Below are 12,318 nucleotides of genomic sequence, written 5' to 3'. Positions count from 1 at the left end.
TTCCTGTTACTTTATGGAGACTTTTCTTCTCTCTTATGGTTTTTGCCTGCCTCCTAAAAGTTTCTCTGGGGCAATATTGGGGCTCTGAGACAAATACAGTGAGGTTACAAAAGGGCGAAAGGAAAATAATGTCTGTCTGGAGAATCTGTGCTTGGCTGAATGGAAGATGAAAGTCCAAAGGTGTGTTTCTCTTCTTAGGCGATGCTGTGCACCTGTCAGGAGTCAAAAACAATAAAACCAAACCTGTTGCCCTCTAGTCAATCCGGATTCACAGCAACCCTATAGGACAGAATAGAACTGCCTCTTAGCATTTCCAAGGCACTGCTGGTAGATTTGAATTACTTAGTTTTTCATTAGCAAAAAATGACTGTGCCACCAGAGTTCCAAATCTCACTTCCAAGACACAGTGAGGAAAGGAAGGAACGACGAGGATGGGATTTGAACCCACGCGTGCAATGCACAATGCATTAGCAGTCCATCGCCTTAACCACTCGGCCACCTCGTCAGGAATAAAGGGAAACAGAATCGAAGAAAAGGAAAGCTTATGCACTCAGTTTTGCCCTGAAATAATTTAGGTATCAGCATATTTGGAGGTAGCCCAGAGGAAACTTCACTGGGGGCCTTTGGGGTTTAGTTGGTTAAAAAAAAACTATCCACAGGGCCCTTTCAAACCCCCACCCTTTATCTTTCTTTCTGTCTCTTTAATAATAGTACAAAATAGGAGCTTAAGGTGCACGCTTTTGTTATGGGTGATTGAAGAGTGTCTGTTAGCATCTAGTTCTTCTTTTCTCCCTGTTCTCACCATACTCCTGCTGTCACATTCACCTTAATGGATATAGAAGGTCATAGCACAGAAATGAAAGAGCATTCAAGGAAGTCCATTGGGTTATGTTTTTGCTCTTTATGGGTGCAGGAGTTGAATGGAAAATATTAGGAGAAGTGAATTTGTATTCCTTCAAGATTGGGTTTAAATAGTGTTGAAGCAGAGAAAAAGTGTAGATGTGCGGAGGTTCGCAGCCAGGGTCTCATACATGAAAGGCATGTGCTCTACCACTGAACTACACAAGCCCCATTCCTGAAGGGCTGCTGGCTAACTTTTACCTGGAACTAAGTGTTTTTTCCTGAGATTCAGAATCCTTGAGCACTGAGGTAGTGTTGATCAGTGTTAAGGGGTATCAGCAGCTGCTTTAGGCAGGAATCGCTGAGGAACCAATGGAGGATACTGATTCTTCATAGAGCTTGAATGTGAAGGCAGAGATTGGAAACATGTGTTGGATAAATAGCCACAAGAGGTTTCCATGGAGGCTTTTTTTACAAGCTTGAGTTGTTAAAAGTCTCTGCCTTGTATTATGGGTGGCAAAGAATCAAGTCCCCATTTTCAGCTCTTTTGATTTCCTCTATAGTTGTCTTAACCTGAAGCACAGAGCTAAAGAAATTAATCTTTTGGCTGCATGAAAGTCTTCACTGTATTTGCTGTTTCTTCAATCAGAATCTATGTGACAGATCTGATGGAGAAAAGCAACAGCAGACTAAAACCACATAGTGATACATTCTGTATTTCATTATAAAGGTCTTTTGTCTTCTACTTGAGATATCAGGTAGGTCGGGGCCCTACCAACAGGCCAGAAGAGGAACCCATAAAGCATGTATGAAGCAGCAGCTTCAAGATTTAGAGGAAGGTGAACTATAAGAGTGAAATAGAAGATAAATAGATAGGATATAAAGGGCAAGAACAAAAGCGAGTGAAACATTTACTCATTAAAAAAAAAAAAATTAAGTCATTTCCAAACAGAAGGAGGTACAGAAAAGGGAGTTCTGAAAAATTGGGGATGGAAGGGCATGGGAGGAAGCCTGGAAGAGAGAGATCAACTATATGAAATTCAAGATACCTTGGAACACAGCTGTGAACTGTTAGTGAATTCAGGGTAACACTCTTGTCTCCACACTTCGATCTGTGAGCGATCAGTAAGTACACCCATGTTGAGGGTGGATAAAGACTGAAAAATGTACTTTCAGATTTGGGGATTATGTAGTGGTTCACAGCCACAGCTGCTAACAAAAATTTAGGTAGAATCCACCAGGCGCTACTTGGAAACCATATGGGGCAGTTCTACTCTGTCCTATAGGGTCGCTATGAGTCGGAATCGACTCTATGGCAGCGGATTCGATATTTTTGGAAGCACGGTTGTTTTTTTTTTTAGGGGATAGAAAGAAAAGCCTGGTGCGTAGTAGTTACGAGCTACGGCTGCTAACCAAAAGGTGGTCAGTTCGAATCCACCAGGCCCTCCTCAGAAACCCTACTTGGTAGTTCTACTCTATCTTATGAGGTCGCTGTGAGTCGGAATTGACTCGATGGCAACGGGTTTGGTTTTTTGGTTTGAGGTTAGAGAGGAGATTGGTTTGCAGTGCAGCGGAAAAAGTTAAGGCCCTACTGGGATTTGAACCCAGGATCTCCTGTTTACAAGACAGGCGCTTTAACCAACTAAGCCATAGGGCCCATACAGATGTGTAGGTTAGTACTGGTTCTGTCCTGTCGGATTAGTTGAAATATTCTTGCTACAAAGTCCACACGATCAAATGCAGTTTACAGTGAGAAAACGGGCAAACTCCAAGAAGAGGCTTTGCTTACTCATATGTACTGTAGAACTAATAAAGCAGGAAAAGTTTCGGGCAGCTGCAGTTACTGGGCCAATAATTCTTCCTTTAGTGCAAGGATAAAACTCAGTAATAAGTCGAGGCTGCCCAGTCGTTCTAAATGGGATAAAGTTTTCTAAAAACAACCTTTGCTGTTACTACGCCTCATCTTATGTAACTTAGATTCTTCTTTCGAATTCCCCAAGGGAGGATCTCTAACAAAGGAACTCCACTGAGAGACTCAGACCACCTGTTTTCACATTACTCGGACTCATAGCAAGCAGTGATTTAGAGGGGAGGGAACCGGAGAGAACAATGCCAAGTCGAGCACTGTAATGATTCTAATCATACCACTAGAGGTGTAGAGCCTCTTGGGGGAAAGGGGAGACGAAGTGAGGTCGGCTGGCCACACGGAGTCCCCGAATCCGGGCAGAGTCCTCCTAAGGTGAAGAGCTTTATGGCTCCAGAGATATCCCGCTGTACCCCCTATTCACTCAAGACTGGTTTCTAGCTTGGTAGGTCATCGACTCACAAAGAAAGTAACCTCTTCTCGTCTCTAACTCGGCCCTTGCACCCTGCGGCCACCCTAGGTTTCCCCCCTCCCCCACCTCTCGTCGCATTCCTCCCCTCCGGGGTTGCTCAGAGGGCTGGGCCCGCTGGCTGTGAAGCTGAACGCAGCTCTGCCCGGCCGAGAAGGTCCCGCGTGGGACTGTAGAGGGGCCCTGGGAATCGGGATGAGGCAGCAGGTATGACACGCTGGGACTGAAATGACTGATGGGATGAGAGAGAGGCTGGGCAGGGGAGGGGAGACCCAGGGACCCCGCCCAGAACGCGTTGGTAAGATGAGAGCAGCCAGGAAGCGTCATCTCAGGGCACCGGGAAGACGCTGAGACATGATTCAAATGCGAAAGAATCCCTGCTCTGAGGTTTAGGAATCAAGGCCATCAGCACAGTCAGTGAAAGTGGAAGATCTGTTGCACAACAAGGAAACTCTCAGGCACGCACACGTATGCACACAACACACACTCACACACCACCCAGATCGATTTCCAGGTGGGTGGGGCGGGGGCTCCTCTGTTCGCTGGTTGCGGACAAAAAGAATAACTTCCCGCTGCCCAACCCTGACCCCCAGACTGAGCTGACGAGAGACTTCACCTGGTCACTGTTCTGGAGCCGCGTCCTCCCTTGCGTGTGCGTGTGCCTGTGTGTGTTTTTAATAATTTGCTCAAGATTTTTTTTTTTTTCTCTTCTAGAGTTTAATGGATTTTATTCTTTGGCAGTCTTTGACCTTATGATATTTGGATATCGTGAAGAGATAGCAAAGGAGTTAAACTTAGGTCGCCAGTGTCCCTACTTGACGAATCAAAAAGCAAACTCATTGCCGCCGAAAAAGTGTAAAAGTCTCATCCCTGAGACTTCCCGCAACATTCCTAGTCCCCCAGTTCCTCCTTGCACAGGCAGAGTTTCTTGGGTATCCTCTTGTGGATGATACCTGCTCCACTTTTTTATGCAAATAAGGATATTACAAACACATTCCACTGCATCTTAGTTTTTCACTTCATATATGTTGTAGTGATTTCCAAATCAATACAGAAAGAGCTCCTTGCTCCTTTCCTAAACAGAAAAAAAAAAAAAAAAAAAAAACCCTCACCAGTGTTGAGTTGATTACGACCCATATTGACCCTACAGAGCAGAGTAGAACTGCCCTGTAGGGTTTCCAAGCATTGGCTGGTGGATTTCAACTGCTGACAATTTTTAGTTAGCAGCCAAACTCTTAACCACTGTGCCACAAGGGATCCCTTCTTTGCTTGGCAGCATAGAATTCCACAGCATGGATATATCATAATATATAACTGCCCATACAAACAATGCTGCACTAAGTAATACTGCCTATCTGATGTTTTAAATGGTGTGAGTACTTTGCATGCATGCAAATGCTGAAGCAGTGTATGTGACCTGCAGTGGTAATTCTGATTGATCTTACCTAATAAACATTCCCACCAGCATGCCACAATGGTCTGTTTGTCACACTGTTGCAACCACTCTTTATTATAATGAAATAATGACAATGACAGTAATAACAAACCCATTGTCTTCTAGTTGATTCTGACTCATGGTGAGTCCATGTGTTACAGAGTAGAACTGCTCCACAGGGTTTTCTTGGTTTTAATCTTCGCAGAGGCAGATTGCAAGGCCTTTCTTCCACAGTAATTTTTCCCACATGTTTTAAGTCCTACTCTCAGGCAGTAATCAACCAGGCAAGACTAGATTATGTTAAAGAGGATTAGGGTGGAATACAAAACCCTTACTGAGGTCACAGTCCTCATCGGATGTAAGGGGGTTTCCCTGGAGTGTGGCCTGCATAATGTTTTATCTTACAAGAGATAAAAGAACAGAGAAGCAAGCAGAGAGATAGGAACCTCAAACCACCAAGAAAGAAGGCCCGGCAGCACAGCACATCCTTTAGACCCCAGGTGCTTGAGTAGAGAAGCTCCCAGACTGGGGGAAGATTGATAACAAAGACCTTCTTCCAGAGCCTGCAGAGAAGGAAGGCCTTCCTGGGAACTGGCACCCTGAATTCGGACTTCTAGCCTCCTAGAATGTGAGAGAATAAATTTCTGTTTGTTAAAGCCAACCACTTGTGGTATTTCTGCTATAGCAGAACTAGATAACTAAGATAGGTGGCAACTCAAGTCAGTAGAAATGGGTGAATTATTTGATTAAATGATGTTAGGCTCTCTGGGTGGCTATCTAGGAAAATAAAAGCTTACTTCAATATATCACCTGTAATACCTAATCAAATTCAAATAGATATAAAATTTGAAAGTAAAAAAAGTGAAAAATAAAACCAAATATAATTACTGGAAATGCCAAGGCAGAAAGTTTTCATACCTTTGAAGGTAGAAAACCAATTTTTTACACAAAACTTAGAAACAATGAAAATTTGACATAATTCACTACATTAAAAAATTTCTTCCTGAACACACTTCCATTCTCTTAAAAAAACAAAAAAGATGAGACAAAACAACAACCAAAAATGCAAACAAACAAAAAAATACATAAGCAAAGTGGAAAAAAAAAAAGAACAAACTATGCAGAAAATATTTGTTATTTTCCTAACATGTAATATGCAACAGAGTAGGTTTGAAAAATATGAAATGTGGGAAAAAGTAATAGATTTCTATTGGCTTATCTGTCCCTGGGTGGTGCAGTTTATTGGCTGGGCTGGTAACTGGAAGATTGGAAGTTGGAGTCCATCCATAGGCATCTCAGAAGAAAAGCCTGGTAACTACTTCTGAAAAATCAGCCACCGAAAACCCTAGGGAGCACAGTTCTACTCTGGCACACAGGGAGTCTCCATGAGTCACCGTTGACTCCATAGCAACTGGTTATTGGCTAGTTTATGCAAATAGTATTCCTTGCAGGTAACCCCAAAATATAGTTGCCTGGGTAGGCAGAATCCTGTGCAGGTGGAATGGGGAGGGGAGGTGGTAGAAGGGAAAGATTTTCACTGTATATAAACCGTTAAGTTTTTGTAATTTAGAAATATGTGAGTTATGTTTATTTTAATATAAACATTTTTTAATCTATCCCTTGGACATGAAAGGCTGTCCTGAGATATAAAGGTTAGACAGAAATGACTGTAGTATAATTTTTATAACAACACTGTAATTGATCTTAGCCTATTATTACAGAGATAAATACCTTCCTTATATTATCTATATCCTCTGTTCTGGTATATAGACTCAGGGAGCTATTCCAACTGAGAAAACAGGGCTGGCAACAGTATTGAACCCACATTCCCACAGAGACTAGAGCCTCAATCCAGAGGCCTTAGACTACTGAGCTACATTACCCCACATGCCCTTAGGTTTTAAATTCTAATGTTTTCAAGGAAACAAGAATGTTTTCCAACACGGTTATTCTTTTCCTAGAACAGTTCCACAATCTAGCTGTCCAAAACACTGATTAATAACAACTAAAATTTATTAGGAACTTATTATATGCCATGCACTGTCCCTACAGTTACTGTCATTCAGTCCTCCTAACCACCTCAAAAGACAGGTACTTTTACTATGGTCTCCATTTTCCTGATGGAGAATATGAGGTACAGAGATGATAAGTAACTTACTGGATGTCACCCAACCTTGATGTTTAAGCCACTAGAGGAAAACTATACTCCGTTGTATATTTATTTACTGAAGGGTAAAATCCTGAAATGATTTTGTCCAAGAAGTCAGAGCAACAGCAAACTTGTGTATGAGGTAGCACCAATTCCTTTTGGGGCATAAAAAGCCAAGACCAGTTGCCTCCAAGGGGATTCCGAGTCATAGCGACCCTACAGCACAGAGAAGAACTGCCCCAAAGGGCTTCCAAAGAGCGACTGGTGGGTTTCAGACACAGATCCTTGGGTTAGCAGCCGGGCTCTCAACCATTGCGCCACCAGGGCTCCCGTGGTGGTGTATAAACAACACCAACAAAAAAACCAAACCCGTTGCCATGGAGTCAATTGCAACTCCTAAACACCCTATAGGACAGGGTAGAACTGCCCCACAGAGTTTCCAAGGAGCACCTAGGGACTTCAAACCACAGAGCTTTTTTAACTATCAGCGGTAGCACTTAACCACTACACTACAAGGGTTTCCGTAGTGGTGTATGATATATAAAATCCTAATTTTTTCTGAAATTTCATTGACACTTGAAATCATTCCAATTGAGATGTTTTCTACTAGGCATTTGGAGATATGTCTTCTTAGCTCAATAGGCAGCGTGTCAGTCTCATAACCTAAAGGTTGTGAGTTTGAGCCTCAGAGAGAGCACAGAATATATATAGAGAGAGAGACTCTTCTACATACGCTCTCTTGAAAAAGAAACATGTTAGTAGGGAAAATTATATCACTGATAATGTTTTTGATGTGATTATAAGGGGGGCTGCATTATCTGTGACTTTTAACACTCTGCCAAGGCATACTTCAAGAGCTTTATCAATTTCCTTTGGTATCAAGACAGTTTTTCAATACATTCAATACAGTTTTTCAATACATTTTCAATACAGTGTTTTTCAATACATTCAGTACAATCTAATACCAAATTCTGAATTAGTTGCCTATTACTAATGTAGCAAATTACCACAAATGAAATGGCTTAGAAGACATAATTTGTTCTCTTACAGTTCTGGAGGTCAGCAGTCTGAAATGAGTTCTATGCTACTAATCTCATTTCCTTTTCTAACTCTGGCACTCCTGTCTCCCTCTTATAATGGCCTTGTGATTACATAGGGTCCACCCAAGAAAAAATTCCATTGCAATGTACTTCATGTCATCAAATCTGCAAAGTCCCTTTTGCCATGTAACATAACACACTCAGAGATTTTGCATATTAGGACACGGGTATATTGCGGGGGGCGGGGCATTATTACACCTACGACAGGCTGTCCTCTTGTCTCCAAAGGCTCATATATGTCCCACATGCAAAAACATCCACTTCTTCCCAACATCCCCCAAATCTCAACCCATTACAGCATCAACTCAAAGACCAAAATTCTCATCTAAATCTCATCAGCTTAAAGTTTCATATCATCTAAGCCCTCTAAATTAGGTATGGGTGAGGCTCTGGGTATATTCCATCCTGAGATACAATTCTTCTCTATCTGTGAAATTCAAAAACAAGTTCTCTGCTGCCCAAAATACAATGGTGGGACAGGTAAAGGTTAACTGTTATAGACTCCAATTGAAGGGATGAAATTGAAATGAATAAAAGGAGTTACTGGTCCCAGGAAATGTCTAAATCTAGCTAGCCAAACATTAGGTTTCAAGGTCTCAAATTAATGCTCTGTGGTTTCTGGCTAGCGGCTCTGCAGTAGGAGTCACCTCTCCAATTCATCCTTCCATTTCAAGAAGGGTAGCATGTGCTTTTACCAACTTCTGCAGTCTGAAGTTGATCTAACATGCAATCAAGATGCATTGATAATTAATGGAGATTGGAATGCAAAAGTTGGAAACGAAGAAGGATCAGTAGTTGGAACATATAGCCTTGGTGATAGAAACAACTTCAGACATCACATAATATAGAATTTTGCAAGATCAACAATTTATTCATTGCAAATATCTTTTTCAATGATATAAACCATTACTGTACACATGGATTTCTTCAAATAGAATACACAGGAATTTAATCAACTGCATAAGTGTAAAAAGATGATGGAAGTGCTCAATATCAAAAATCAGAACTAGGTAAGGGGCCGACTGCAGAAGAGTCCATCAATTACTCATCTTTAAGTTTAAGTTGAAGCTGAAGAAAATTAAAACAAGTCCATGTGAGCCAAAGTACGACCTTGAGTATATCCCATCTGAATTTAGAGACCATCTCAAGAATGAGTTTGATGCATTGAACACTAATGACCAAAGAAGACCAGACAAGTTGTGGAATGACATCAAGGATATCATACATGAAGAAAGCAAGAGGTCATTAAAAAGACAGGAAAGAAAGACCAAAACGGATTAAAGGAGAGACTCTGAAACTTGCTCTTGAACATAGAGTAGCTAAAGGGAATGGAAGAAATGATGAAGTAAAAGCACTGAGCAGGAGATTTGAAAGAGTGGCTCCAGAAGACAAACTAAAGTAGTATAATAAAGTATTTCTAACTCCAGAGTTGGAGTGAGGAAACGAAAAGGGAAGAACATTTTTGGCATTTATCAAGCTGAAAGAACTGAAGCAAAAAATTAAAGCCTTGAGTTGCAATACTGAAGGATTATATGGGCAAAGGAAACCCTGATGGCATAGTGGTTAAGAGCTAGGGCTGCTAACCAAAAGGTCAGCAGTTTGAATCCACCAGGTGCTCCTTGGAAACTCTATGGGGCGGTTCTACTCTGTCCTATAGCGTCACTATGAGTTGGAATTGACTCAGTGGCAGTGGATTTTTTTTTTATTAATATAGGCAAAATATTGAATGATGCAGGAAGCATCAAAAGAAGATGGAAGGAACACACAGAGTCACTGTACCAAAAAGAATTGGTTGATGTTCAACACTTTCAAGAGCTAGCATAAGATCAAGAACCTATGACGTTGAAGGAAGAAGTCCAAGCTGCACTGAAGGCAAAACCAAAAAAACCAAACCCATTGCCATCGAGTCAATTCTGACTCATAGTGACCCTATAGAACAGAGTAGAACTGCCCCATAGGGTTTCCAAGAAGCGGGTGGTGGATTCAAGCTGTGGGCCTTTTGCTTAACACCTGATCTCTTACTAAAGGCATTGGTGAAAAACAAAGCTGCAGGAATTGTTGGAATACCAATTGAGATGTTTAAACAAATAGTTGCAACGCTGGAAGTTCACTTACCTATGCCAAGAAATTTGAAAGACAGCTACTTGGCCAACCAATTTGAAGAGATTCATATTTGTGCCCATTCCAAAGGAAGGTGATTCAACAGGATGCAGAAATTTTTGAACAATATCATTAATATCACACGCAAATAAAATTTTACGAAGATAATTCAAAAACGGTTCGCAGTAGTACATCGACAGGAAGATGCCAGAAATTCAAGCCAGATTCAAAACAAGACATGTGATGAAGGATATCATTGCTGATGCCAGATGGATCTTGGCTGAAATGGGAGAATACCGGAAGATGTTTACCTGTGTTTAATTGACTATGCAAAGGCATTAGATTGTGTGGTTCATAACAAATTATGGATAACATTGTGAAGAATGAGGATTCCAAAACACTTGATTGTGCTTATGTGGAACGTGTACATAGATCAAGAGGCATTTATTCCAATAGAAGGGAATACTGTTGCTTTAAAATCAGGAAAAGTTTGTATGAGGGCTGTATACTGGGCAAATAATCTGAAAAGCTGGACTATGTGAAGAAGAACACAGCATCAGGTCTGGAGGAAGACTCATTAAGAACCTGCAGTATGCAAATGACACAACTTTGCTGAAAGTGAAGAGGACTTGAAGCACTTACTGATGAAGATCAAAGACTATAACCTTCAGTATGGATTATAGCTCCATACAAACAAAACAAAAATCCTCACAACTGGATCAATAAGCAACATCATGATAAAGGGAGAAAATATTGAAATTGTTAAGGATTTCATTTGTCTTGAATCCCCAGTCAACACCCATGGAAGCAGCAGTCAAGAAATCAAAGACAATTGCTTTGGGTAAATCTGCTGCAAAGGACCTCTTTAAAGCTTTGAAAAGCAAAGATTTCACCTTGAAGAGTAAGGTATGCCTGACCCAACCCATGGTGTCCCCAGTCCTAGTGATGCTTAATCTCAAGGCTGCTGGACCATCCTGCTTCTATGCTCAACACAGCTCTAACAATATCCATGGAAACTGGGAAATCCCTGCTGGTGCAATTTCCTCATTTATTCTAGAGAGGCCAATTCTGAAAGATGAGGTGTCATCCAAACAGAACATTTCTTTTTTATTTTCTGTTCTTTATTTTCAGTCATGCCCGAGGCCTGTTTTCAGATCACAACTCTCTGGCACATACACTAGTTGTTTTTTGGCTTCTCTAACCCATTTATCCTTGTTCCCCACATTTAAATTAGAGTTACAAATAAGTAATATTAATTTTGCTTCCCTCTTTAGCTAGTAGAGTCCCTGGGTGGTGCAAACTGCTAACACATTGGTCTGATAACTAAAGGATTGGAGGTTAGAGTCCACCCAGAAGCCCAGGGACAAAAGGATGGGCCATCTACATCTGAAAGAAAAATCAGCCATTGTAAGCCCTACAGAGCATAATTGTACTCTGACACACACGGGGTCACAGTTCGTCAGAATTAGCTCAAAAGTAACTTTTTTTTTTTTTAATTGTACCAGATGATGGTAAAATATAACTACAGAAAGCAGACTTGACTAAGATTAAAATTTTTTTGAAATAACAAATTATAAAAACAAACAATAATGTTTCCTCAGATTTATATATTCTCTTGGGTTCTAGGTGTCAAACCAATCTTGCTATATCCTTAGCTACAGCACAGTTCCACTGTTTGACTATTAAGTGGCCAGCACCACATTCCACTCACCCAACCCCTGAAAATGTTTTTACTTTATTTAATAAAAGGAGTCCAATATCCTAGCAGAGTCAAATTGATACAAAAATTTCTAATGCTCACAGACAGGTGACAAACACAGTTTTTAGAATACACCAATCTGCAGGCCACAATTTGAACAGCACTAACGAAGAGACAGGATGTACTAGAAGTGAGAAGATATCCAAGGAAATCTTTCTTCCATCTTCTTTCTTTTTGTTTAAATTGAGGCTTAGTTCACAGAGTAAAATGCATATAACTTAATTATTCAGCATGATGGGTTATTACATATGTATATCTCATGTTACAAACATTCAGACCAAGAATTTTTCATCCTTCAGAACTTCCTTGACTTATCCCAATCAACTCTAATCTTCAGAATTCTGCCACCAATTTCCTGTGTTTTCAAATACTATTAATGGAATCATATGATATGTGTTCATTTGAGTATGGATTCTATCACTCAATATGTTTTTCATTAGATACATCCATATTGTTTCTAGTTCTTTTTTTATGGCTGTCATATTCCATTGTATTAATACTGTACATCATGCTTTTTTCATTAATTTGTTGTTTTGTAGATATGATACAACTAATGCTGCTACAAACATTTTTATACAAATTTTTCAAGGGCAATGAATGTG

At 40.6% G+C, this 12,318-nt stretch overlaps 2 non-coding genes across 2 annotated transcripts; both read right to left on the bottom strand.

Annotated features, from left to right (window-relative positions):
• Positions 1–423: 423 nt before the first annotated feature.
• Positions 424–505, bottom strand: TRNAS-GCU (transfer RNA serine (anticodon GCU)). The gene has a single exon. It is a non-coding gene; the product is annotated as a tRNA-Ser (tRNA).
• Positions 506–2,423: 1,918 nt separating this feature from the next.
• Positions 2,424–2,497, bottom strand: TRNAT-UGU (transfer RNA threonine (anticodon UGU)). The gene has a single exon. It is a non-coding gene; the product is annotated as a tRNA-Thr (tRNA).
• Between the last annotated feature and the right edge of the window lie 9,821 nt (positions 2,498–12,318).

The sequence above is a fragment of the Loxodonta africana genome, chromosome 1 (assembly GCF_030014295.1).
Source record: "Loxodonta africana isolate mLoxAfr1 chromosome 1, mLoxAfr1.hap2, whole genome shotgun sequence".
NCBI classification, from domain to species: Eukaryota; Metazoa; Chordata; class Mammalia; order Proboscidea; family Elephantidae; genus Loxodonta; species Loxodonta africana.
The sequence above is the reverse complement of the archived record's forward strand: the minus strand, read 5'-3'. Positions and strand labels throughout refer to the sequence as shown.